The sequence below is a fragment of the Marmota monax genome, unplaced genomic scaffold (genome assembly GCF_021218885.2).
Source record: "Marmota monax isolate L192 unplaced genomic scaffold, Marmota_monax_Labrador192_F-V1.1 WCK01_AAM20220418_F8-fsc00192, whole genome shotgun sequence".
NCBI lineage: Eukaryota > Metazoa > Chordata > Mammalia > Rodentia > Sciuridae > Marmota > Marmota monax.
Genome location: NW_026693786.1, coordinates 2,913,509 through 2,939,555, shown reverse-complemented (window position 1 = coordinate 2,939,555; position 26,047 = coordinate 2,913,509). Strand labels below are relative to the sequence as shown.

The 26,047-nt window shown below is 36.8% G+C and overlaps 1 protein-coding gene and 2 pseudogenes across 10 annotated transcripts in view; 1 reads left to right on the top strand and 2 right to left on the bottom strand.

The window, feature by feature from the left end:
* Atrx (ATRX chromatin remodeler) overlaps positions 1-26,047 on the top strand; it is a 231,630-nt gene that overhangs the window by 10,802 nt on the left and 194,781 nt on the right. The gene's annotated exons all lie outside the window — the stretch shown is intronic.
* Positions 9,189-9,288, bottom strand: LOC124105093 (U6 spliceosomal RNA; annotated as a pseudogene).
* Positions 15,803-16,190, bottom strand: LOC124105059 (ubiquitin-like; annotated as a pseudogene).

Here is a 26,047-nt window from a genome sequence, read left to right as displayed (position 1 = left end):
AAAAATGGGCTAGGGCCAGCATGGTGGCACATAGCCTGTAATCCCAGCAGTTTGGGAGGCTGAGGCAGGAGGATCAAGAGTTCAAAGCCAGGGCTGGGGATGTGGCTCAAGCTGTAGTGCGCTTGCCTGGCATGTGTGCGGCCCGGGTTCGATCCTCAGCACCACATACAAACAAAGATGTTGTGTCCGCCGAGAACTAAAAAATAAATATAAAAAAAAAAAAAAAAGAAAGAGTTCAAAGCGAGCCTCAGCAACAGTGAGGCACTAAGCAACTCAGTGAGACCCTGTCTCTAAATAAAATACAAGATAGGACTGGTGATATGGCTCAGTAGTGTTCAATTCCCGGTTCCCCTTCTCCAAAAACAATGGGCTGGGGATGTGACTGAGAGGTAAAGGTGTTTGCCTGGCATGGGCAAGGTCTGCGGTTCAAAACAGACCAACTGTTAAAAGCATTATCTTTTAAATTGTGTGAATTTAACACACAGGTTTTGAATAACTATGATCAAAGTTGTTTGACCTTAGTTGTTTTTATTTGGTAAATTGAAGTAGTCAGTTGACTATTGGGCAATATTTGAATTGTAAAATTCACAGTAGGCCTCAGGGTGTAGTCCAGTGTAAGACTGTGGGTTTGATGGCCAGCACTGCAAAAAGAAAAAGAATCCAAAATAAAATAACTTATTTTTGAGTACTATTGGATTTAGGATTAATTATTTTGCTTATTTGATTTATATTAGTCAGATTTTGGTTTTTGAGAGATAGCATCCTATATTAAATGCAATAATATTTGGTTTGAAAATGTTAATTTGTTTTTTTAAAATTTTTTTTAGTTGTAGCTGGACACAATAACCCTATTTTGTTTATTTAATTTGTTTAGGAGGTGCTGAGAATCGAGCCCAGTGCCTCACACATGCTAGGCAAGCACTCTACCACTGAGCCACAATTCCAGCCCCTGAAAATGTTAATTTGTTTCAGCAATATTGACATCAGGGAAGAATTTGAGCAGAAGACACAATTTGCATTTTTTATGAAAGATTTTTCTGCAGAGTCAGGGGTCAGTAAACTCTGACCTAATAACCAATGGCATTTTTTTTTACAAAAGTAAAATTCTATTGGACCCCCACCCCACTCTTGTTTGTTTATGTTGTCTGGATGCTTTTCTACCACAGTAGCAGAGTTGAATAGTTGTGATAGAGACCTTATGGCCTACCAATCCTAAAATGTTTATTATTTATCCCTTTATAGAAAGAGTTTGCTGATTACTGGGTAGGTAAATGGGGCAGATGAACCACACCCAGCTGAACAGAGCTGTACAAAAATACATGTGGATACATGCATACATTTCAGACATCTACCAAGTACCCCAGTTTACCACTTGTGTTATGAACCACACCCATCTACATTTGTTGTTACAATTTTACATCCGATTTCAGATAACCTTCCTTCTACCACTTTACAATAATTCACTAGCTGCAACCCTTCTGATACCCACTTCCACAAGCAAACTACAGGTTTTTTTCAAGGTAAAGTGTTGTATTTTTTGTTGTATATGTACATTTCTTAATCACTTAACTTGTGTATAGTATGTAAAACTGTGCTACCATTTCTACCAGTTCATTAGGTTTCTTTCTTTAAAAATGGTGTCACAGGGCTGGGGTTGTGGCTCAGTGGTAGAGTGCCGGCTTAGCGTGTGTAAGGCACTGGGTTCGATTCTCAGCACCACATAAATAAATAAAGTAAAGGTCCGTTGACAATAAAAAAATATATAAAAAAAGGTGTCACAGATAGTTTTAAGTGCTATATGTCTAACCCCATTTTTCTTATGATTTCTGTGATACTGGTTACACAACATTATTTAGTATGGTGAGTTTTTTAGAATTTTTTTTTGTTATAAATGGGCACAATATCTTTATTTTATTTATTTATTTTTATGTGGTGCTGAGGATCGAACCTAGTACTTCATAAGTGCAAGGCAAGCGCTCTACCACTGAGCCACAATCCCAGCCCAGTATGGTGAGTTTTTAGGAACCCATTTATTACATTATTGAGAAACTAATTGTTATCAATTAACAGATATTTCTTGGGTGGTGTGAAGATTGAGTTACTGGGCATAAAGTAGTTAAATTAGAATTTAGGATATAATAATTACTCAAATGTTCATTATTAGTGATTACTATTACCATGTGTCAGAAACCATGTTTTTTTTTTTTTTTTTCCTGTACGAGGGATTGAAACCAGGGGTGCTTAAGCACTGAGCAACATATCCAACTTTTTTTTTATTCATATATTTATTTATTTTTGAAACTTAACAGTCTATTTTTGTTTTTATTTTGAGACAGCGTCTTGCCAAGTTGCTGAGGTTGGCTTTAAACTTGCCATCCTCTTGCCTCAGCCTCCTGACTCTCTGGGATTAAAGGTGTGTGCCAGCGGGCCTGGCTAGAACTGTTTTAAATACTTCATTGACAAATAAGTCAGTAAGGGCATTGTCTCTGTGGAGCTTGTATAGTACTTTTCAAAATCTTTATTAATATATACTTTGGCTAATAATTCAGTCCTTCTCCCCAAATTGTTATTAAAATGATGTTTCTTATATGATCTTTTTAGATATACATGACAGTAGAGTGAAAAATAATAAACTTAAAAAATTTTAATATTTATCCACAAATCAAAGACATTTATTTAAAATGACTTACTTAACTGGGTACATGCCTGAAATCCTGGCAACTCACTTATAATTCCAATGACTTGGGAGGCTGAGGCAGGAGGATCGTATTTTTTTTTTTAATTTATTTTTTAGTTTTAGGTGGACACAATCTTTATTTTATTTTTATGTAGTGCTGAGGATCGAACCCAGTACCTCATGCATGCTAGGCAAGCGCTCTGCCACTGAGTCACAACCCCAGCCTGGGAGGATCATATTTTGAGGCCAGCCTTGGTAATTTAGTGAGACCTTGTCTAAAAAAAAAAATAAAATACAATAAAGAAAGGACTGGGGATGTAGCTCAGTGTTAAAGAGTTCAGCCCAGTGTGGTGGTGCATGACTATAATCCCAGCTGCTTGGGAGGCTGAGAGGGGAGGATCCTGAGTTCAAAGCCAGCCTCAGCAAAATCAAGGTGCTAAGCAACTCAGTGAGACCCTGTCACTAAATAAAATACAATATAGGGGTGGGGATGTGACTCAGTGGTCAAGTCCTCCTGAGTTCATTCCCCAGTATCCCCGCAAAATCCTGGGTTCAATCTCTAATACCTTCCTCCAAATAATAAAATTTTCTAGTCAGTATCTTACTGACTTTGTGTCATATTTTATTTATTTAATTATTATTATTATTTTTTTTTTTGTCTAGAGATTGAACCAGGCCTCATACTCACAAAGTGTGGACTCTGCCACTGGGTTATACCTCAGTCCTGAAGAGTGCCACAGGCACTCTTACCACTGAGATAATACTCAGTCCTTTTTTATTTGTTATTTTGAGACAGGGTTTTCCTCAATGGCTTTATAAATATAATCTTTCTGCTTCAGCCTCCTCAGTCGCTGGGATTACAGGCATGGACTATTGAACTTTCCTAAGTAATTTTTTAAATAACTTTAGCTTCAGGTGATAAAGCCTAATATATCTACAAGGATATAAAAGAGTTATCCCCTTTTTATAAGGTATAAAAAGTAAAAAAAATACTATTACTTTCATACTTATATAAAATTTGTAGAAATAGGAGACAAATTCAGATTCTCATATGCTCTTTATTTATTCACATTTATTTTATCATTCATTTTGTATTATTATTATCTTTATTTTTTGGGGGGGGTACTGTGAATTGAACTCAGGGACCCTTTACCACTGAGCCACATCTCCCACCCTATTTTGTATTTTATTTAGAGACAGGGTCTTGCTGAGCTGCTAAGGACCTTACTATGTTGCTGAGGCTGGCTTTGAACTCGAGATCCTCCTGCCTCTGCTTCCAGAGCTGCTGGGATTGAAGGCATGTGCCACAGTGCCTGGCCTATTATTATCTTTCTTAATCATTTGAGAGTAAATTGCAGACATGATGCCTCTCATTCCTGAGTACATTGTAATATATTTCTCCAACAAGCCTTTTCTCTGAGGTACCCTAGTATATTGTTAGCAATCTTAGAAATTAGCATTGATACAATATTATTTCCTAATCTACAGGCCTTATTCACATTTGCTAATTGCTTCATAATGTTCTTTATAATGAAAGCAAACTTTTCTTAATTTCTGGTGGATGATCCAGTTCTGGAACATAGCATTGCATTTCATTTTCATGTCTCTTTAGTTTGGAGAAGTTTTCTTTGCTATTTTTTTTTTTTTACCTTTTTTGGGGGGAGAAGGTAATGAGGGGCAACTTATGAGTTACATTTTCAGCCTTTTTATATTTTATTATGAAGCAGGGTTTTGCTAAGTCATCCAGATTTGCCTTGAACTTGTGATCCTCCTGTCTCAGCCTCCAGAGTCAGTTGAATTTGTCTTATGATTATGTATTTTCATAGGAATAGTATGAAGTGATATGTTCTTTTTTAAAAAATTTTTTTTGGTATTTATTTTTTTAGTTGTAGTTGAACACAATACCTTTATTTTATTTATTTATTTTTACGTGGGGCTGAGGATCGAACCCAGGGACTCACACATGCTAGGTGAGCGCTCTACAGCTGAGCCACAACCCCAGCCCTAGGGATGCTTTTTTTTTTTTTTTTTTTGATTTGGTTGTTTTTATTTTTGCTCATTACCAGTCTTATGAATTTGTAGTCCTCCTTTCTCAACCTCTTGAATTGCTGGGAATATAGGTGTGTATCATGATGCCTGGTCCTGTTCTCATCTTAATAAACATTTACTGTTCCTCTGTACAAATTGATTTGTTATTTCCCTTAATGGAAAATAAAAGATGAATTCAGACTAGTTTTCTCCTTCAAGGTACTTACATTCCATTAGAGAGTACTCTGAGTTTAAATAAATAACTATAATAATGTTTTGCTTATTATAAGAGAAGTAAAAGAAAATTCTGTGGGAGAAGGAAAATAGAATTTCTTTGATCTAAAAGTTGTAGTAAGATAAGATTGGAGGGCTGGGGATGTGGCTCAAGCGGTAGCGCGCTCGCCTGTCATGCGTGCTGCCCGGGTTCGATCCTCAGCACCACATACCAACAAAGATGTTGTGTCCGCCGAAAACTAAAAAATAAATATTACGAATTCTCTCTCTCTCTCTCTCTCTCTCTCTCTCTCTCTCTCTCTCTCTCTCTCTCTCTCTCTCTCTCTCTCTTAAAAAAAAAAAGATAAGATTGGAAAGGAAAGTACAAGTTCCCCCTGCAGAGAGCTTCCTATGCTGTGCTTAGGAGTTTGTACTTTATCCTTATGTATAAACATGGGAAGCCTGTGGATATCTTGACCAAGAGTGTGATGTATGTGAGTCTACTGTGTGGGAAACATTATGCTAGTTGTAAATACTGAAAAGATAGAACAATCTTTTGTTCTTGATTAATTGTGCTAGGGATGCAACCTCCAGCCTCACACATGTTAAGTAGGCACTGTACCAGTGAGCTGCACTTTCAACACAGAACATTTCTTTTTTAAATATTTTTTCAGTTATACATGGGCACAATATCTTTATTTGGTATTTATTTTTATATGGTCCTGAGGATTGAACCCAGTGCTTCACAAATGCGAGGCAAGTGCTCTGTCACTGAGCCACAACCCCAGCCCCAGAACATTTCTTTCTTTCTTTTTTTTTTTAAATTCTCTCTATTTATTTATTTTTTATTTATTTTAGTTTTTTTCGGCAGACACAACATCTTTGTTTGTATGTGGTGCTGAGGATCGAACCTGGGCCGCACGCATGCCAGGCGGGCGTGCTACCGCTTGAGCCACATCCCCAGCCCCCCCAGAACATTTCTTTAGACAAGGAATGTACTTAGAGAATATAGGGATATACCTCCAATTACATCTACTGCCTCCTTCCAAATAGTAGCACATCCTAAGTATCAACTGAGTGATATGGACAAATATGTTATAATAAATGTTAGGTGTTTTGGTACTTGAGTCAGGAATAGAATGTGATGTCTAAAAGCTGGGATTTCAAGGCAGGTAAAGTTGGCTTTTAAAAAATATTTTTTAGTTGTAGATGGACATAATACCTTTATTTTACTTATTTATTTTTATGTGGTACTGAGGATTGAACCTAGTGCCTCACACATGCTAGGCAAGCGCTTTCCACTGAGCCACAACCTCAGCCCCTAAAGTTGGCTTTTGTGTATACTTTTTTCCTCCTCCCTTTCCCATTCCAAATATAATAGTAAAAGATAAAAATAACCTGTATTCCTAAATGTTGCCAACCATTGATGGGTTTCTGTGATTTATTTCTGACATCTGATTTCTAAACATTTTTGATATGTTTTTCTGGACTGGAGCTAGTGTTATCTGTTTTAATTACAAAAATAGATGCTATTTTCCCTTCTCTGTATCTCTGCCCCTCACCCTTTTGGTACCAGGAATCGAACCCAGGTGTGCCTAACCACTGAGCAACATCCCTAGCGCTTTTTATTGTTTGTTTTGAGACAGGGTCTCACTGAGTTGCTGAGGGCTTCACTAATTTGCTGAGGCTGGCTTGAACTTGTGATTCTCCTGCCTCTGTCTCCTGAGCTGCTGGGACTGCAGGTGTATACCATTGTGCCAAGCCCTCTTAAATCCATTCTACAGAGAACTCCAGTTCTCTTCTAAAGATCTTCCCCCAATTTCTTATGCAGTGTTGGAGATTGAACCCAGGGCTTTCACCTGCTAAGCAAACATTCTAAAACTGAGCTAAAACTGTGCAAAGGGTATACCCTTTGCACAAGACCCTTTTCTTAGTCAGGCATGGTGGCACATGCCTGTAATCCCAGCAGCTCAGGAGACTTGAGGCAGGAGGATCACAAGTTCAAAGCCACCCTCAGTAATTTAGTGAAACCCTGTCTCAAAATAAAGAATAAAAAGGGCTGAGAATGTGACTCAGTGGCTGAGCACCTCTGGGTTCATTTTCTGTTACAAAACCCAAAACCCAAACAAAAAACAATAACAAAAAACCCCAGGGGAAAAAGGTACACTCATATATTGCTGGTGGGACTGCAAATTGGTGCAGCCAATATGGAAAGCGGTATGGAGATTCCTCGGAAATCTGGGAATGGAACCACCATTTGACCCAGGTATCCCTCTCCTCGGACTATACCCAAAGTACTTAAAAACAGCATACTACAGGGACACAGCCACATCAATGTTTATAGCAGCACAATTCACAATAGCTAAACTGTGGAGCCAACCTAGATGCCCTTCAGTGGATGAATGGATAAAAAATGTGGCATATATACATAATGGAATATTACTAAGCAATAAAAGAGAATAAAATCATGGCATTTGCAGGTAAATGGATGGCGATGGAGAAGGTAGTGCTAAGTGAAGTTAGCCAACCCCCCCAAAAAAAAACAAATGCTGAATGTTTTCTCTGATATAAGGAGGCTGACTCATAGTGGGGTAGGGAGGGGTAACATGGGAGGAATAGATGAATTCTAGATAGGGAAGAGGGGAAGGAGGGAAAGGAAGGAGGCAGGGGATTAGCAAGGATGGTGGAATGTGATGGACATCATTATCCAAAGCACATGTATGAAGACATGAATTGGGTGTCAACCTACTTTATATACAAACAGATATATGAAAAATTATGGTATATATATATGTGTAATAAGAATTATAATGCAAAAAAACCAAAGTACATGCATAAAGACATGAATTGGCATGAACATACTTTATATACAAAGATATGAAAAATTGTGCTCTGTATGTGTAATAAGAATTGTAGGGGCTCGCCTGGCATGCGTGCGGCCCGGGTTCAATCCTCAGCACCACATACAAACAAAGATATTGTGTCCGCCAATAACTAAAAAATAAATATTAAAAAATTCAAAAAAAAAAAAAGAATTGTAATGCATTCCGCTGTCATGTATTTAATAAAATAAAATCAATTAAAAAAACCCCATTATTTTTACAGCCAGTCATAACTAGAACAAAACTTTTAACCCTAATTTTCTTGCCTCTTGGTACATTCTTCACCACTGTCTTCATTAGAATATTCTGCCTTTGGGTGAGTTTATAGGTAATGGTACATAGATGAAATGAACTGTTTGATAAAGCTAAAATCAAAGTGGTTAAACAAAACATTTGTTAATGTTCCCTGTAATTTGACTCACACAAATATGGTGATCTTGGTTGCAATTTAAATGTTTTGTTTTAGGTATTATGTAAAGAAAACTAAAAAGTAATAAGGTAGAACCAGGCATAGTGGCACATGCCTGTAATCTCTAAGACTTGGGAGACTGAGACTGGATCCCAAGTTCCAGGCCAGCCTTGGAAGCTTAAGGAGATCCTGTCCCAAATTAAAAAAATAAAAAAGTAATAATGTAAAGTACAGATCTGATTTACATATTACTGCCCTATCACTCAAAATTTGTAATTTCTTCCCTCTCTTGTGACATTTATATCTTTGTATTTAAAACAATAGACAGGGATTTGTTTATTATTTCTTAAATGTTTTTAGGAAGTGTGACATTTTCAGAAAAATTCTGAATAGTGTTTACTTGCTCAGATAGTCACTCTTGATACGGAGCCTAGTAAAACAAGCAATGCCTAGGTTCTGTGCTGAAATGCTTTTATACTAAAATAACATAGGCAAGTAGGTATTTATTTATTTGGTACTGGGGATTGAACCTGGAAACACTTTACCACTGATCTACATAACCAGTCTTTTAAAAAATATTTTAAAAACTTTTTCTAGTTAGTTATAACCAGACCATTTAAAACAAATATATCTTTTTTTAATTTTGAGACAGTGTCTTGCCACATTTTTAAGGCTAGTCTTGGGCATGTGATCCTCTTGCCTCAGCCTCTTCAGTCACTGGGATTACAAACATACACCACCATACCTGGCTATTTTTTTTTTCTTTTTAAAAATTATGGAATGCTTTGCCAGGCTTTGGTGCATGACTGCAATCCCAGTGGCTAGGGAGGCTGAGCTAGGAGAATCACAATTTTGATACCAGCCAGAGCAATGTAGGGAGATCCTATCTCAAACAAAAAGGGGCGGGGGCTTGGAATGTTGCTCAGTGGTTAAGCCCCCTGGGTTCAATACTGGGTATGTATAAATAAATAAATAATTTAAAAAAATGGGCTGCTTTATGAATTTGCATGTCATTCTCTGGCACCACGCTAATCTTGGTATCATTCCAATTTTAGAACATGTACTGCCAAAGAGAGCACTGTGGAAAAATATTTTAAAAGTTAAATTATTATCAGGAAATGATGGTATAATAAAACAATAGCAGATATCAAATTCAAATATAAATTGATGTGATGAAAAAATTAAAGTGATCAAAAATTAAAATGTGGTAGATAATAGTAAGATACCAACATATGGACTGGTCTGTATAAATTTTATTGTAGCTTACCATTCCAGATTGTTTCTGCTTGTTATAATCCTTTAAGAACATTTGCACATGCAGAAAAATATCGCTTGTGTGACTCTTTGATTTTCTCATTTTTGTTCTTTGGTTTCTCATATCTCTTGGAGTAAAAATTGTGTATTGTGATGGAGGATTACAGGGGAAAGAAAAAGTTGGTAGGTCCCAAACTGAGCTTTTTTTTTTTTTTTTTTAGTGGTACTGGGTATTGAACTGTGCATGTGAGGCAAGTACTCTACCAACTGTACTATATCCCCTGAGTTTTAAATATGTGTTAATTTGCTGTAGAGGCATTAAAGATAAATGATACATTAAATAAGAAAAATCTCTCTAAATGTTGACTAATTGATACTGGGAATTGAACTCAGGAGTGCTTTAACACTAAGCTCCATCCACAGCCCTTTTTATTTTGAGACAGGGTCTCACTAATTTGCTTAGGGCCTCGCTAAGTTGCTGAGCCTGGCTTTAAACTTGTGATCCTCCTGCTTCAGCCTCCTAAGTTGCTGAGTTTGTAGGCATGCACCACCTTGCCCAGCCAAAGTTGTTTTTTTTTTAAATTTTATTTTAGTAGTTAGATGGACACAATATCTTTATTTTATTTATTTATTTTTATGTGTTGCTGAGGATTGAACCCAGTGCCTTATGTGTATGAAGCAACTCCACCACTGAGTCAAAACCCCAATTTTTAAATATTTATTTTTTAGGTGTAGATGGACACAACACAACGCATTTATTTTTTATGTGGTGCTGAGGATTGAACCTGGGTCCCGCCGGTACTAGGTGAGCGGTACTAGGTGAGCGCTCTACTGTGCTGAGCCACAATCCTAGCCCCAAAGCAGTATTTCTTAAAGGGGCACCGTTTACTATTGGGCCAAATAATTATTTGTTGTGGAGGGACTCTTATTTGCATTGTAAGGTGTTTGGTAGTAGTGTTTGTTTGTTTGTTTGTTTCTTTCTTTATTTTTTAGTTTTTGGCAGACACAACATCTTTGTTTATATGTGGTGCTGAGGATCGAACCCGGGCCGCACACATGCCAGGCGAGCGCGCTACCGCTTGAGCCACATCCCCAGCCCCTTAGTGTTTGTTTCTACCCATCAGAAGCCAGTGACAATTCCCATGATGCTTGTGACAGCGAAAATCATCTCCAAATTTTACCTATGTCCTAGGGCCAAAATTGCTCCCATTGGTTTTGCTGACTCAAAGCAGTGGTTTTATGTCTTACCCCTATGATTCTTTTAATTTTTGGACATACACACTTTTACTTTGTATTCATTAAATTTGCAATCATATTTTGCACTGTGTTGTAGCTTTCATAGATTTTTTTTAAAGAGAGAGAGTTTTTTTTTTTTAATATTTATTATTTTTTAGTTTTCGGTGGATACAACATCTTTGTTTGTATGTGGTGCTGAGGATCGAACCCGGGCCGCACGCATGCCAGGCGAGCGTGCTACCACTTGAGCCACATCCCCAGCCCTCATAGATTTTTTGTTTCCATCCTTTTTATTGTGATAAAATATGTAAAGCTTAAATTTTACTATTTTAACTTTTTTTTTCAATGCTCAGAAAACTTAAATTGGAACACCATTTGACATAGCTATCCCACTCCTCTGTTTATACCCAAAGGACTTAAAATCAGCATACTATAGTAATGCAGCCACGTCAATGTTTATAGCAGCTCAATTCACAATAGCTAAACTATGGAGCCAACATATGTGCTCTTCAATGATGAATGGATAAAGAAACTGTGATATGTGTGTGTGTGTGTGTGTGTGTGTATACACACACATATACATACACATACACACGCATACATATACACACAGAATGGAAGAATGAAAAGTTTGGCATTTGCCAGTAAATGGATGGAACTGGAGAATATCGAGCAAAACAAGTCAATTCCAAAGAACCAAAAGCGGAATGTTTTCTCTGATATGCAGAATCTAATTTATGATGGAGGTGGGGCTAGGGAAGAATAGAGGTACTTTGGATTAGACAGAGGGGAGTGAAGGGAGGGGATTGGTATGAGAGTAGGAAGAACAGTAAGTAGAATGAATTGAACATTATTACTCTATATGTATATATGATTACATGACAGGTGTAATCCTACACTATGTACAACCAGAAGAATGAGAAGTTATACTCTATTTATGTATGATGTGTCAAAATGCATTCTACTGTCACATATAACCAACTAGAACAAATTTAAAACTTTTTAAAAAGAGTAAGCAAGTAAAATAAATGGATTGTTGCTTGTAATCTTTTTTAATACATACATATATATATTAGTTGTCAATGAACCTTTATTTATTCTAGGCAGTGCTGAGAATTAAACCCAGTGCCTCACATGTGTTAGGTAAATGGTCTACCCCTGAGGTACAATCCCAGCCCTGTTGCTTGTAATCTTGATAGTTGCCATTCTGACTGAAGAAAGATGGAATCTCAGTGTAGTTTTGATTTGCATTTCTCTAATTGCTAGAGATTCTGAACATTTTTTCATATATTTGTTGATCAGTTGTATATCTTCTGTGAAGTGTCCATTCAGTCTTTAACCTAATTTATTGATTGGGTTGTTTTTTTGGTGTTAAGTTTTTTTGAGTTCTTTATATATCCTAGAGATTAATGCTCTATTTGAGATGCCTGTGGTAAAGATTTTCTCCCATTCTGTAGGCTCTTTTCATATTATTGTTTCCTTTGCTGTGAAGAAGCCTTTAGTTTGATTTAATCCCATTTATTGATTCTTAATTTTACTTCTGGTACTTTAGGAATCTTGTCAAATCCTAAGCCAACATGGTGAAGATTTGGGCCTACTTTTTCTTCTATTAGTCACAGGGTCTCTGTTCTAATGCCTATGTCCTTGATCCACTTTGAGTTGATTTTTGTGCAGGTTGAGAGAGAGGGGTTTGGTTTAATTTTGCTACATATTGATTTCCAGTTTTCCCAGCACCATTTGTTGAAGAGACTGTCTTTTCTCCAATGTATGTTTTTGGTGCCTTTGTCTAGTATGAGAAAAATGTAGTTATGTGGGTTTGTCTCTGTTTCTTCTGTTCTGGACCATTGGTCTACACATCTGTTTTGGTGCCAGTGCCATGCTGTTTTTGTTATTGTGACTCAGTAGTGTAACTTAAGGTCTGGTATTATGATGCTTTCTGCTTTACTTTTCTTGTTAAGGATTGCTTTGGCTATTCTGGGTCTCTTATATTTCCAAATAAATTTCATGATTGCCTTTTCTATTTCTATGAAAAATGTCATTGGGATTTTAACAGGAATTGCATTAAATCTGCAATTTCAATTTCAAAACCAAAATCAATGGTTTTGGTAGTATGGCCATTTTGACAGTGTTAATTTTGCCTATCCTAGAACATGGGAGAACTTTCCATCTTCTGAGGTCTTCTTTAATTTCTTTAGTGTCCTGTAGTTTTCATTGTAGAGGTCTTTTAACTCTTTTGTTAGATTGATTCTCAAATTTTTTTTTGAGGCTATAGTGAATGGGGTAGTTTTCCTAATTTCTCTTTCAGTGGATTCATCATTGATGTAGAGAAATGCATTTGATTAGTGGTGTTAATTTTATATCATGCTACTTTGCTGAATTCATTTATTAGTTCTAGCAGTTTTCTAGTGGAATTTTTTGGATATTCTAAATATAGAATCATGTCTTCAGCAAACAGAGGTAGTTTGAGTTCTTATTTTCCTATTCATAACTCTTTCTTTCTTCTGTTAATTGCTCTGGCTAGAGTTTCAAGGACAGCGTTGAATAAAAGTGGTGAAAGATTGCATCCTTGTCTTGTTCCAGTTTTTGGGGGGAATGCTTTAAATTTTTCTCCATTTAGAATGATGTTGACCTTAGGCTTAACATCTGTAGCTTTTACAATGCCCAAGTATGTTCCTATTATCCCTAATTTTTCTAGTGTTTTGAACATGGGTGCTGTATTTTGTCAAAGGCTTTTTCTGTGTCTATTGAGATGATCATATGATTCTTATTTTTATTTATTTTTAAAATATTTTTATTAGTTGATGGACCTTTATTTTATTTACTTATTTATATGTGGTGTTAAGAATCGAACCCAGGGCTGGGGATGTGGCTCAAGCGGTAGCGCGCTCGCCTGGCATGCGTGCGGCCCGGGTTCGATCCTCAGCACCACGTACAAAGATGTTGTGTCCGCCGATAACTAAAAAATAAAAAAAAAAATTAAAAATTAAAAAAAAAAAAAGAATCGAACCCAGTGCCTCATGCACACTAGGCAAGTGCTCTACCACTGAGCCCCAGCCTCTGATTCTTATTTTGAAGTGTACTGATGTGATGAATTACCTTTATTGATTTCCGTATGTTGAACCAACCTTACATCCCTGGGATGAACCCAACTTGATCGTGATGTGCTGTCTTTTAAATATGTTTTTGTATGCAATTTTCCAGAATTTTACTGGGATTTTTTGCATTTACATTGAGCAGGGATAGTGGTCTGAAGTTTTCTTTCCTTTATGTGTCTTTGTCTGGTTTTGGTATCAAGGTGATATTAGCCTCATATAATGAATTTGGAAGGATTCCCTCCTTTTCTGTTTCATGGAATCATTTGAGGAGTATTGGTGTTAATTTTTCTTTGAAGGTCTTGTAGAACTCGGCTGAGAATCCGTCTGGTTCTGGGCTTTTCTTGATTGGTAGGCTTTTGATGATGTCTTCTATTTCTTTGCTTGAAATTGATCTGCTAAAATTGTGTGTGTCCTCCTGATTCAGTTTGGTTACATCATATGTCTCTAGAATTTTGTTGACGTTTTTAAGATTTTCTATTTTACTGGAGTATAAATTTTCACAATAGTTTCTGATTATCTTCTGTATTTTAGTAGTGTCCATCGTGATATTTCCTTTTTCATCATGAATTTTAGTAATTTAAGTTTTCTCTCACTCTTCCTTAACATGGTTAAGGATTTATCAATTTTGTTTATTTTTTCACATAACCAACTTTCTGTTTTGTCACATTTTTGCATTATTTCTTTTGTTTCAATTTCATTGATTTCAGCTCTGATTTTAATTGTTTTCTGTCTTCTGCTGTTGATTTGTTCTTTTTTAGGGCTTTAAGATGTAATATTAAGTCATTTACTCATTGACTTTCTATTCTTTTAATGAATGAGCTCAATGCAATGAATTTTGCTTTTAGCACTGCCTTCAGAGTGTTCCAGAGATTTTGATATATTGTATTGGTGTTATCATTTACCTCTAAGTATTTTTTATTTCATTCCTGATTTCTTCTGTATCCATTCATCATTCAATAGGGTATTACTCAGTCTCCAGGTGTTAGATTAGCTTTTTTTTTTTAAAAAAAAAAAGTTCTTTTTTTGTAGTTGTAGATGAATAGCATGCCTTTATTTTGTTTGTTTTTATGTGGTGCTAAGGCTCGAACCCAATGCCTCACCCATACTGGGCAAGAGCTCTGCCACTGAGCTACAGCCCTAGCCCCTATTTTTTGTTTTACTGTTTATTTCTAATTTCATTTCATTATGATCTGATGGAATGCAGGCTAGTATTTCTATTTTTTTGTATTTGACAAGAATTGCTTTGTGGCATAAGATATGGTCTATTTTAGAGAAGGATCCATGTGCTACTGAGAAGAAAGTAGATTTGTTCATTGATGAAATATTCTATGTAGGTTAAGTCTAAATTATTGATTGTATTATTTAGTTCTATAGTTTCTTTGTTTAGTTTTTGTTTGGAAGATCTTTCTAGTTGTGAGAGAGGTGTGTTAAAGTTATCCAGTATTTTAGTGTTGTAGTTATTTTTTCTTTGTGGGGCTGGGATTGAACCCAGGGCCTTGTGCATGCGAGGCAAGCACCCTTCCACCTGACCTAGATCCCCAGTCCTGTAGTGTTTTTGATTCTTAAAATTGAAATGTGTTTGTTTTTTTAAAATATTTATTTTTAAAATTTTAGGTGGACACAATATCTTTATTTATATGGTGCTGAGGATTGAACCCAAGACCTTGTGTATGCAGGGCAAGCACTCTACCAACTGAGCTATATCTCCAGCCCCCTTTTTTTTCATATATGTTCAGACAGGGTCTTGCTAAGTTGCTTAGGGCCTCTCTAAATTGCTGAAGCTGGCTTTGAATTCGTGATCCTCCTGCCTCAGCCTCCTGAGCTGCTGATATTAGAGGGATGCTCCACCATGCCCGGCTGGGAAATGATTTTTATTCCCTGTCATTTTGATTTATTTCTGTTTTTTTCCTCCAGTCAATGTAAGGGAAACTTTATTGAGGTCCCAAGGCCATACATGGGGCTTGGGCAGGAGGCTGCCCTTTTGGGGAAAGGAGCCAGTGGAGGGGCTTTATTTGAACTTCTTCTTGGGGTGGATATTGTTGGTGTGGCCGCACTTCTTGCTGTAGTTGACAGCACAGGGTTGCAGGCAGGCATTACTACTTGTGACAGATCATCTTGTTATAGTTGTACTTCTGGGCAAACTGGTACAGGGAATGTACGATGATATCATCTCACAGGTGAAGCATGAAGTGCAGGGTGGACTCTTTCTGGATGTTGTAATGTGAGAGAGTGGGGCCGTCCTCCAGCTGTTTGCCCACAAATATCTGACACTATTGGTCAGGTGTAATGCTGTCCTTCTCTTGAATTTTGGCTTTGACATTCTCGAAGCTATCACTGGGCTCAACCTCATGGGAGATGGTCTTAACTGTCAGAGTCTTCACAAAGATCTGCATCTCTGCGTCTGCTTGGGAGCCTCATTGAAGCAAAAGTGCTATTTCTGGTTTTTAATTTGAATTTGTTTCTCCTTTGATTGACTATTCTTCCAATATCGTTCCTCCCTTTGATGGTTTTGAATTTTGGAGACACGGTCAGAAAGAACTTCTCAAATTGAAATTATTAAGAATTGACAAGAGCCAGGTGTGGTGGCACAGGCCTGTAAATCCCAGCAGTTTGGGAGGCTGAGGCAGGATGATTGATTATGAGTTCAAAGCCAGCCTCAGCAAAAGCGAGGTGCTAAGCAACTCAGTGAGAACCTGTTTATAAATAAAATACAAAAATATGGCTGGGGATGTGGCTCAGTGGTTGAGTGCCCCTGAGTTCAATCCCTGGTACCCATTAAAAAACAAACAAACAAACAAACCCAAAACCCCCACAATATGTGTATTGATAGATAATAAATATAATAAATATTTCTGGTTGTGTATGCTTTTTTAGTATTAGGAAGTGTGACAGGAAGAAGAAAAGAAAAGTCTCCTTCCCTGGAACCATATCTCTGTGAGAAGTAAGCTTTCTGTTTTCAACAGGATAAGATAATAAACAAGTGATGAGAGAAAAGCATGGTAGATATGATATATCCTGAATTAAGTGACAGTAGCTTGATTTTCCACCTAAGCCTAAATCATTAATGTGGCAATTAAGTAACTTTAAGGCTTTGGGTAATATAAAATAAACCAACAATTTTTTGGTATATGGGACATAAGGTTATTAATAGAATAAAATATTGCCAAAACATTGGACTAAGATCATGCTTTATGTAACTTTTAGTTTTGGGTCTTCTGTTGACACTGTGACCCTGAGCCTGGGTTTTTCCCCTCTTAATTTGTAGCAATACTCTACTCCACTCTTTTATTTTAATCTTCATTAGCTCTAAACTTGTATCCAAATGCCCTGTTGAGTTATATATTACTGTCCTCTGAGATACCTGGATACAAAGAGTGGGGTGCTAGCATTTTAGAATTATGGTTTGGGGTTTTGAGTCCTTAAGTGAGTTTGTCTGAGGGTCATGTGAATTAATACAGAGACATTTAATTGTAGAGAAAAAGGATGTTGCTAATTGGTAATTGTTTTTAGTAATGCATACTCAGCTGATTTATTCTTAAACAGGATGTTAGCTTATGGGCAAATTTTGTAGCTGGAAGTCACTTTTCTTTTTTTCAGTATGGGGGATTGAACCCAGGGCTGCTGTATCACTGAGCTACACCCCTAGCCCTTTTTCAATTTTTATTTTAACATAGGATCTTGCTAAGTTTCCAAGGCTGGCCTCAAATTTGGTGATCCTCCTACCTCAGACTCCTGAATTGCTGGGATTACATGTGTCCGATACCATACAGGACTATAGCTGGAAGTTATAACAATCATCTAGTAATTTGTTTCATTTTCCAGGTGAGAAAATTGTTCTACTGAGGTTTCAATTTGCCAAGATCACAGATTTAATAAATTATTAGAACTAGAACCAAGATTACCTGATTCTTGTTTCAGGGTTTTTGGTAGAGTACTGTGTTGTGTGTATTTGTTTGGGGGTGGGTAATGGGGATAGAACCCAGGGTCTCTCACATATTAGGCAAACAAACTGCCACTGAACTACATCCTATCCCTTTTTGAGATATGATCTCACTAAATTGCCCAGAGTGGCCTAGAACTTGTGTTTCTCCTGACTCAGTCTCTGCAGTATCGGAGATTACAGGTGTGTGTGTGCCTTGCTAGGCCAGTACTGTTTTTAGTCAGCTCATCAGGATGTTTTCTGTGTATTTTATAACAGTTAAGTAAGAAACTAGAATACTATTTTATAAGGTGGGTCAGAACTCCTGTTCAAGGAAATAATGGATGCCTATTATGTCTTATTGTGATTTTTACATTTTTTAAATCACTATCACAGGTTTCTGGAAGTAAATTAGCTACAATTCTATTGTGTTACTGTATTACTTATGATCTTCTTGAATACTTCAGAGCTGTTCCCTTGCTATTTAAGTTAAGGCAAGGTAATTATTTACTGAAATCACTACAGAGAGTTTGTTAAGTGTCTACAATTAGTGACATGATGTTTTAGATCAGAAATTTCTTTTCTTAATCCCAAAGTAATTTGTGTATGTGGTTTTTTGTGACGTGTAGTTTTACTTTGCATTTATAAAGTCTATAGTTTAGACCACTTAAAGTTTAATAACTAGCTGCACAGTATTCTTCAGTTCACATTTACAAGGAAGAATAGTTTTTAACTTGTTATACTAGGAGGAAATGTGTAGTGGGATAAAAAGGGTGAGTGGAGTAAACTGATTCTGGTGTTCTGTAGAATTGGAGTAGTTTGTACTAATCTTTTTTAAAAATATTTTTTAGTTGTCAATGGGTCTTTTAATTAATTAAATTAATTAATTAATTTATACGTAGTGCTGAGGATTGAGTCCAGGGCTACACACATACCAGGCAAGTGCTCTACCACTGAGCCAAAACTCCAGCCCCTTGTACTAATCTTTCAGCAGGAAAAAAAATGTTCCTTATTTGTTTTTTTGCCTCACATGTCTTCTAAATATCAGATCTTGGATCTTTATTACTGTGTTTTTATTGTGAAAAATGTTGAATAAGTTACATATTGGTCAGTAAAATAAATTCTTTGATCAGAGTGGGTTAAGTCCAGATGCCTGGATAAAACTTCCTGATCTTTCCTAAGTGCAGTGTGTAATGGCAGATCAAGGAATATGGAGGTATCAAGCAGAATTACAACTAAATTGTCCATAAAGACAAGGATTAGGACCTTAAAGGTTGAGCCAGGATTCGTTATACCTTTAATATAAAATAATCAAAACAGGTTATTTTATCTGTTCTAGGATATAGGACACTGAACTAGATATTAAAAATTCCTTAGGTATTTAACTCTTTTGGAAAATTATAAGCATATTCAAAAGTAAAAAAAAAATACTATAATGTATCCCCAAGTACCTGCCACAGTTTCAATTATTATCTCATAGTTGAATTTTATATATATATCTGCTGAACCTCCCCCTCAGTAGATTATTTTGAAATTAGTTTCAGACATTATTTTTTTAAATACTTTTTTGTTGTTGATGGACCTTTATTTTATTCATTTATTCATATGCAGTGCTGAGAATCGAACTCAGTGCCTCACACATGCTAGGCAAGTGCTCTACTACTGAGCCACAACCCCAGCCCTAATTCCAGACATTATATTAGTGTGTTGTTACAGGGAAGAATTTTTTTTGTGTGTGTGTGTGGTGCTGGAGATAGAATCTGGGCCTTCATAGGCAAGTGCTCTACCATTGAGCAATAGCCCCAGCCCTTTAAATGTTTTAATCAAAAGAAAAACTGGAGCCATGTGTGGTGGTGCATGCCTGTTATCCCAGAGAGGGAGGGTGAGGAAGGAGGATCCCAAGTTCAAACCCAATCCAGCAGTTTAGTGAGGCCATAAGCAGCTCAGCTAGGCCTTGTCTCTAATACAATATAAAAAAGGGCTAGTTGCAGCTGGGGATGTGTAGCTCAGTTCGTAGAGTGCTTATCGCCTTGCATGCACAAGGCCCTGGGTTCGATCCCCAGCACCAAAAACAACAAACAAAAAGGGCTGGTGATTTGGCTCAGTGTTTAAGTGCCCCTGGGTTCAATCCTTGGTACAAAAAAAAAAAAAAAAAAAAAAAAAGCCGTACTATTGGGGTATTTACCAAAATGATTCAAGTTGAACTATGATTCAAGTTGATTTTTTTTTTCTTCTCGTATTTTGTGTACAACACCAGATCACCTTCTTGATTTCTTTTATATGATAATGTTTTAACTGTTTGGTGTCCATCAAAATTGTAGTTTAGGCTGTGTGCAGTGGCACACGCCTGTAATCCTAGCAGCTCAGAAGGCTGAGACAGGAGGATCAAGAGTTCAAAGCCGGGGGCTGGGGATGTGGCTCAAGCGGTAGCGCGCTCGCCTGTAATGCGTGCGGCCCGGGTTCGATCCTCGGCACCACATACAAACAAAGATGTTGTGTCCGCTGAGAACTAACTAACTAAATAAATATTAAAAATTAAAAAAAAATGCTGGAGTTTAAAAAAAAAAAAGAGTTCAAAGCCAGCCTCAGCAAAAGCAGGACACTAAGCAACTCAGTAAGTCCTTGTCTCTAAATAAAATACAAAATAGGGCTGGAGATGTGGCTCAGTGGTCGAGTGCCCCTGAGTTCAATCCCCAGTACCCCCTGCCTCAAAAAATTTTTAGTTTAGAAGTTATTGGATTGTCATGTAATTATTACTTGTGTTGGATGCTGAGGATCGAACCTAGGGGTGCTTAGCCACTGAGTCACATCCCAGACCTTTTTTATTGTTTATTTTGAGACAGGGTCTTGCTACGTTGCTGATGCTGGCCTCCAACTTGTGGCCCTCCTGCCTTAGCCTTCATTGTTACTGAGATAATAAGCATGCATCACTATGTTGGAAAAACATTGCATTTTGTATAGTGACACTGTCAGGGAAAAGGGCATGGTGTAGTTACTGTCTTAAGAACATTAACACAAAACTTTCACAGTTGTAATGTTATTATAGTAAAGAGAAGAGATTAAGTGAACTGTATTTTTTCCCCATTTTGAAAGATAAGGGTTAAGGGTTTGGGGCATTGCTTAGTGGTAGAGGGTTTGCGTTGCCTGTAGGAGGCACTAGTTTGATCCCCAGCACTGTAAACAAATAAAAGACAAGTTAATAGTTTTCTTCTGTTTTTGTTTTAAAATCTTGAGGTACAAATGGAACCAGCTGTGTTAGAGGACTTTTTTATTTTTCTTTAAATATTTTTAGCTGTAGATGGACACAGTATCTTTATTTTATTTATTTATTTTATGTGGTGCTAAGAATCGAATCCAGTGTCTCACACAGGCTAGGCAAGTGCTCCACCCAGCCTCAGAGGACATTTTCTTATTTATTTATTTATTAATTTTTGGCATTGAGAATTGGACCATGGGATGCTTTTTTCAGTGAGCTAGCTACATCCCCAGTCCTTGTTTAACTTTGAGACAGGGTCTTGTTGATTTGCTGAGGTTGTCCTCAAACTTATGATCTACTTGATTCAGCCTCTGTAGTCACTTGTATTACATGTGTATGTCACCGTGCCTGGTTAAGAGAAATTTTTCCAAAGAATGTCATCATTGTTTAGGGATTTTCATTTAAATTAAGTAAGAGGTTCATTTGCATTTATTAATTTCTTTGTAGAAGAAAGGATATAGTTGAAAATGGATTCATGTCTAGTCCTTTGGAATAAAATTCAATTTGAGCTCTGTTCTCACACTTGATTTAATTTGGAATCATATAATGTACTGACAGATTTGGGATTGAATCTGGTTCTCTTGCTTTTATAACCTTGGGACAGTTACCTGTGGTCTAAGTAGTTTGTTCGTCTGTGCAGTGGAGCAATAATACCTAAATGAAAATTTCATTCATTGGGTTCAGTGGCACGTGTCTATAATCTTAACTACTTTGGAGGCTAATGTAAGAGAATTGCAAAATTTGAGACCAACTTTGGCAATTTTGTAGGACTCTGACTCAAAATAACAAAATAAATGTGCTGGGAAATACTTTTAAATACTTTCTACATATTTTCCATCTTCCATTGATTTTTATTTCCCCTGATTTTATGTAAAAACATTACAACTTTTTTCTTGGATGGAGTACTGGGGATTTAGCACAGAGGAACATAACCACTGAGCAACATCTCCAGACCTTTTTATTTATTTATAATATTTATTTATTTTTTGTTTTAGGTGGACACAATATCTTTATTTATTTTTATGTGGTGCTGAGGATCGAACCCAGTGCCTTGCACATGCCAGACCAGCGCGCTACCACTTGAGCCACATCCCCAGCCCCCAGACCTTTTTATGTAATTTTGAGACAGGGTCTCACTGAGCTTTTAGAGCCTCACTAAGTTTCTGTGGCTGGCCTTAAACTTAACAATTCTCCTGTTTCAGCGCCCTGAGTCTCTGAGATTATAAGCATGTGCCACTGTGCCTGGCTACTACTCCTCCTTTAATATAGGGAATACTTGTGGTATCTTTCTCTAGGTATTCTACCAGAAGATCCTGATATTCTAGCATTTTTGCTTTTTAAAATGGAGGTTAGCAGTATTGGTAAGGGGTGTTAACACCTAAATTTGCAAAAAGCTATATGAAAATTAGATATAGTCTGAAATATAGAAAACATTAGGAGATTTATAGTAAGAGGAATGGATCCTCCCTTTCCCCTATGTTACTACTGGTTTACTTAGTGTTTTTGTTTCTTTGTACTGGAGATTGAACCCAGCGCCTGGCGCATGCAAAGCAAGTGCTGTACCATAAAGTTACATTCTCAGCCCTTTTTTATCTTGTGAAAATGAATCAACTGGGCTGTGCTTGTGGCTCAGTGGTAGAGCACTTGGCTAGCATGCGCAAGGTCCTGAGGTTCTATCCTCAGCACCATATAGTTATAAATAAATAAAATAAAGGTATTGTGTCCAACTGTAACTAAAAATGAAATATATTAAAAAAATAAAATAAATCAACTTTAATTCTAGCACCCAAAATTACTAATGGGTATGCTCAATAAATGCCATGCGACTATTGTACACATAAAGGGATACTGTATACTACCATTTAATATCTTAAAAACAGGAACATATTTTGAATTGTTTAAATAATCCACAGAATTAGAAACAAAATTAGAAGCCATCCACAATTATAGTAATTGACAATTCAAAGTTTTATACTTGCTGGGTGTGGTGGTGTATACATGTAGTCCCAGGGACTCAGAGACTGAAGCAGGAGGATCACAAGTTTAAGGCCAACCTTAGTAACTTGGTGAGACCCTCAGAATAGAAAAATGAAAAGGGTTGAGGATGTGGCTCAGTGGTAAAACACCCCGGAGTTCAATCTCCAGTACAAAAAAAAAAAATGGTTTACACTTAATACTTGACATAATAGTCAAAACCTAGCAGTGGATACTGAAAATGATTTCACGGTCTCATCCTGTTGTATTCTGTTGGGAAGGTTTCTGGAGTGAAATATATAGCTGGTCCAGTGCAGATCCAGCCATGATCAGATTAGCAAGTAATTTTTTTTTTTTTTTTTTTTTTTAACCACAGAAGCTACTTCTTTTGTCAGTTAAATGTAAACAGTAAGGCCGGGCATGGTGGGTTAGGCCTGTAATCCCAGTGGCTCGGGAGGCTGAGGCAAGAGGATTGTGAGTTCAAATCCAGCCTCACCAAAAGTGAGGTGCTAAGCAACTCAGTGATACCCTGTCTCTAAATAAAATACAAAATGGGACTGGGGATGTGGCTCAGTGTGAGTGCCCCTTAGTTCAATCTCTGGTACTCCCCCCAAAAAAAAGTGAACAATGAGAATTAAATACTTTTATATACACAAGGTATTCTGTGAAAGCAAATTTGCTTGAAAACATAAAACTACGTTTTTTTTTTTTTTTTTTTTTGTTTTGTTTTTTTTTTGGTACTGGGGATTAACTGAGTGTTGCTTAACCACTGAGCCACATCCCCAACCCTTTTTTTGTATTTTATTTAGAGACAGAGTCTCGTTTAGTTGCTTAGGGCCTGGATAAGTTGCTCAGACCGGCCTTGAATTTGTGATCCTCTTGTCTCAGCCTCCTTAGCTGCTGGTATTACAGGTGTGCACCACTGTGCCTGGCATAAAAATACTTTTTTACAGTTCAGTAGATGGAGCAAAGGGGAATGAAGGGAAGGGGGGATAGGAAAAGTAAGATAGTAGAATAAGTCTGAAATAATTTTCCTATGCATACATATGAATACACACAGTGAAACCCACCATCTAGTACATCCACAGGAATGGGGGTCTTAAGTAGAATGATATATATTCAATGCTTGTATAATTATATCATGCATAACCAGAAGTAACAAAAAAAGGATTCTAAATATACTTCTTGGGCTGGGGTTGTGGCTTGCCTAGCATGTGTGAGGCACTGGGTTTGATTCTCAGAACCACATATAAATAAATAATGGTCCATCAATAACTAAACAATATATATAAAATACTTCTTAACTAGTTTGAAAAAATAATGTTTAAAAGTATGTGGCAAGATATTAATAATCTCTGACTCTGGAAAGATCAGTTTTGTATCTGTCATCAAAGAAAGACATGTTTAGTGTTTTTGAATCCCTTTAACCACAAATACTTGTCAAGGGAGATAAATTATTCATTCCACAGTCTTAGCATGGCTATGATGAGAGAAATTAAAAAACCAAGTACACATTGAGATGCCTAAGTCCAGAATGTTTTCTAATATTGGTCCACATAGAATATTTTCTTCAAGAGGAGGAGCAATAACAGGCTTGAGTAACAGTTTTTAATCTATAAACGCAATAGTCATGTTGGTATTTTGGGCACTGGTAAACACAAGCTCCAGCATCCAGAAAGGTCTGAGATGGCTGGGAGAGGTGGTATATACCTGTAATCTCAGTGTCTCAGTAAGCTGAGGCAGGAGGGATTGCAAGTTCAAAGCCAGCCTCAACAATTTATCAAGGTCCTAAGCATCTTAGTGAAAACATGTCTCAAAATAGAAAATAAAAAATAAAAAGATCTGAGGATGTGTGGCTCAGTGGATAAGCACTCCTGGTTTTATTCCCAAGTACCAACAACAACAAAACAAGAAAAGTCTGTGATGTTTCACTTCTGTAGATTCCATTTAGTGTATAACTAAAGTTTACATCAAAAATTTTAAAGATAGGGCAAAAATTCTCATTAAAAACCTTTTTATGGGGTTGGGGATATAGCTCAGTTGGTTGAGTGCTTGCCTTGATGCACAAGGCCCTGGATCTGATCCCCAGTACCACAAAAACAAAAACCTTTTTGTTTCTATTTAGAGTAACAATTTTAGGAGTTAAAAATTATTTTGTAGCCTATTGCGTCAACTTGGCAAACAGCTCATGTTGCAAAAGTGATTCATTCCTATTAAAATGTAAGCTCTTTGAAAATGAATATGTATGCTGACATGTATTTTATTTTTAAATATTTATATTTTAGTTTTAGGTGGACACAATATCTTTATTTTTATGTGGTGCTGAGGATGGAACCCAGTGCCTCATGCATGCTAGGCAAGCATTCTACCATTGAGCCACAACTCAAGCCCTGTAGCCATTATTTTAAAGGAATCAGATAATCTTTAAAGCAGCTTTACTGTTTCCTTTAAATCAGTCTGGAAAGGACCATTGTATTAGCTTCATGGAAAGGCTCAGTGGGCTTCTTTGTTTAAGGCTAATATGTTGATCATTTATCTAAGACTAAAACAGGTACCAGCATGATGTAAATCATAAGGAGAGAAGGAGATAAGGACTTTTCCTGGCAGTTGGTAGCTAAATCTCAAGGGATTCTTAGAAAATGACATAATGGCAGCCTTTCTTATCTTCTCTCACTACCATTTTTTTTTCTGTGAAGTAGGATAGTATTGCTCTTTAAATTTCCTTATAGCCTGGAGAAGTTCATGGAAACTTTGATCTATGTTTGTTATAATCTTTGCTGACTCCTTCATGTATGTTATTTAAGTTGCCATGCTAACTGCTGTCTTTCCTCCTGTGTTACCTGCTCTTGCTGATCCAGGTCTGCTTTATTACCAATTAAAACAATTGGCATCTCATTACAATCCTTTACTCTGAGAATCTTGTCTTTGAAACTTACAGATTTATTCAGACCACCTTCTGTGGTTGAAAAGACCAACAGGGAGCCCTCACCATTTCTTGTTTACTGTGCTCTCTTGACTCCAAATTATTCTTTTCTAACTGTGTCTAAAATATCTAGCCAGGTTGCTCTGTCATCTATCTCACACTGGTTTTTGTAGGAGTCTTC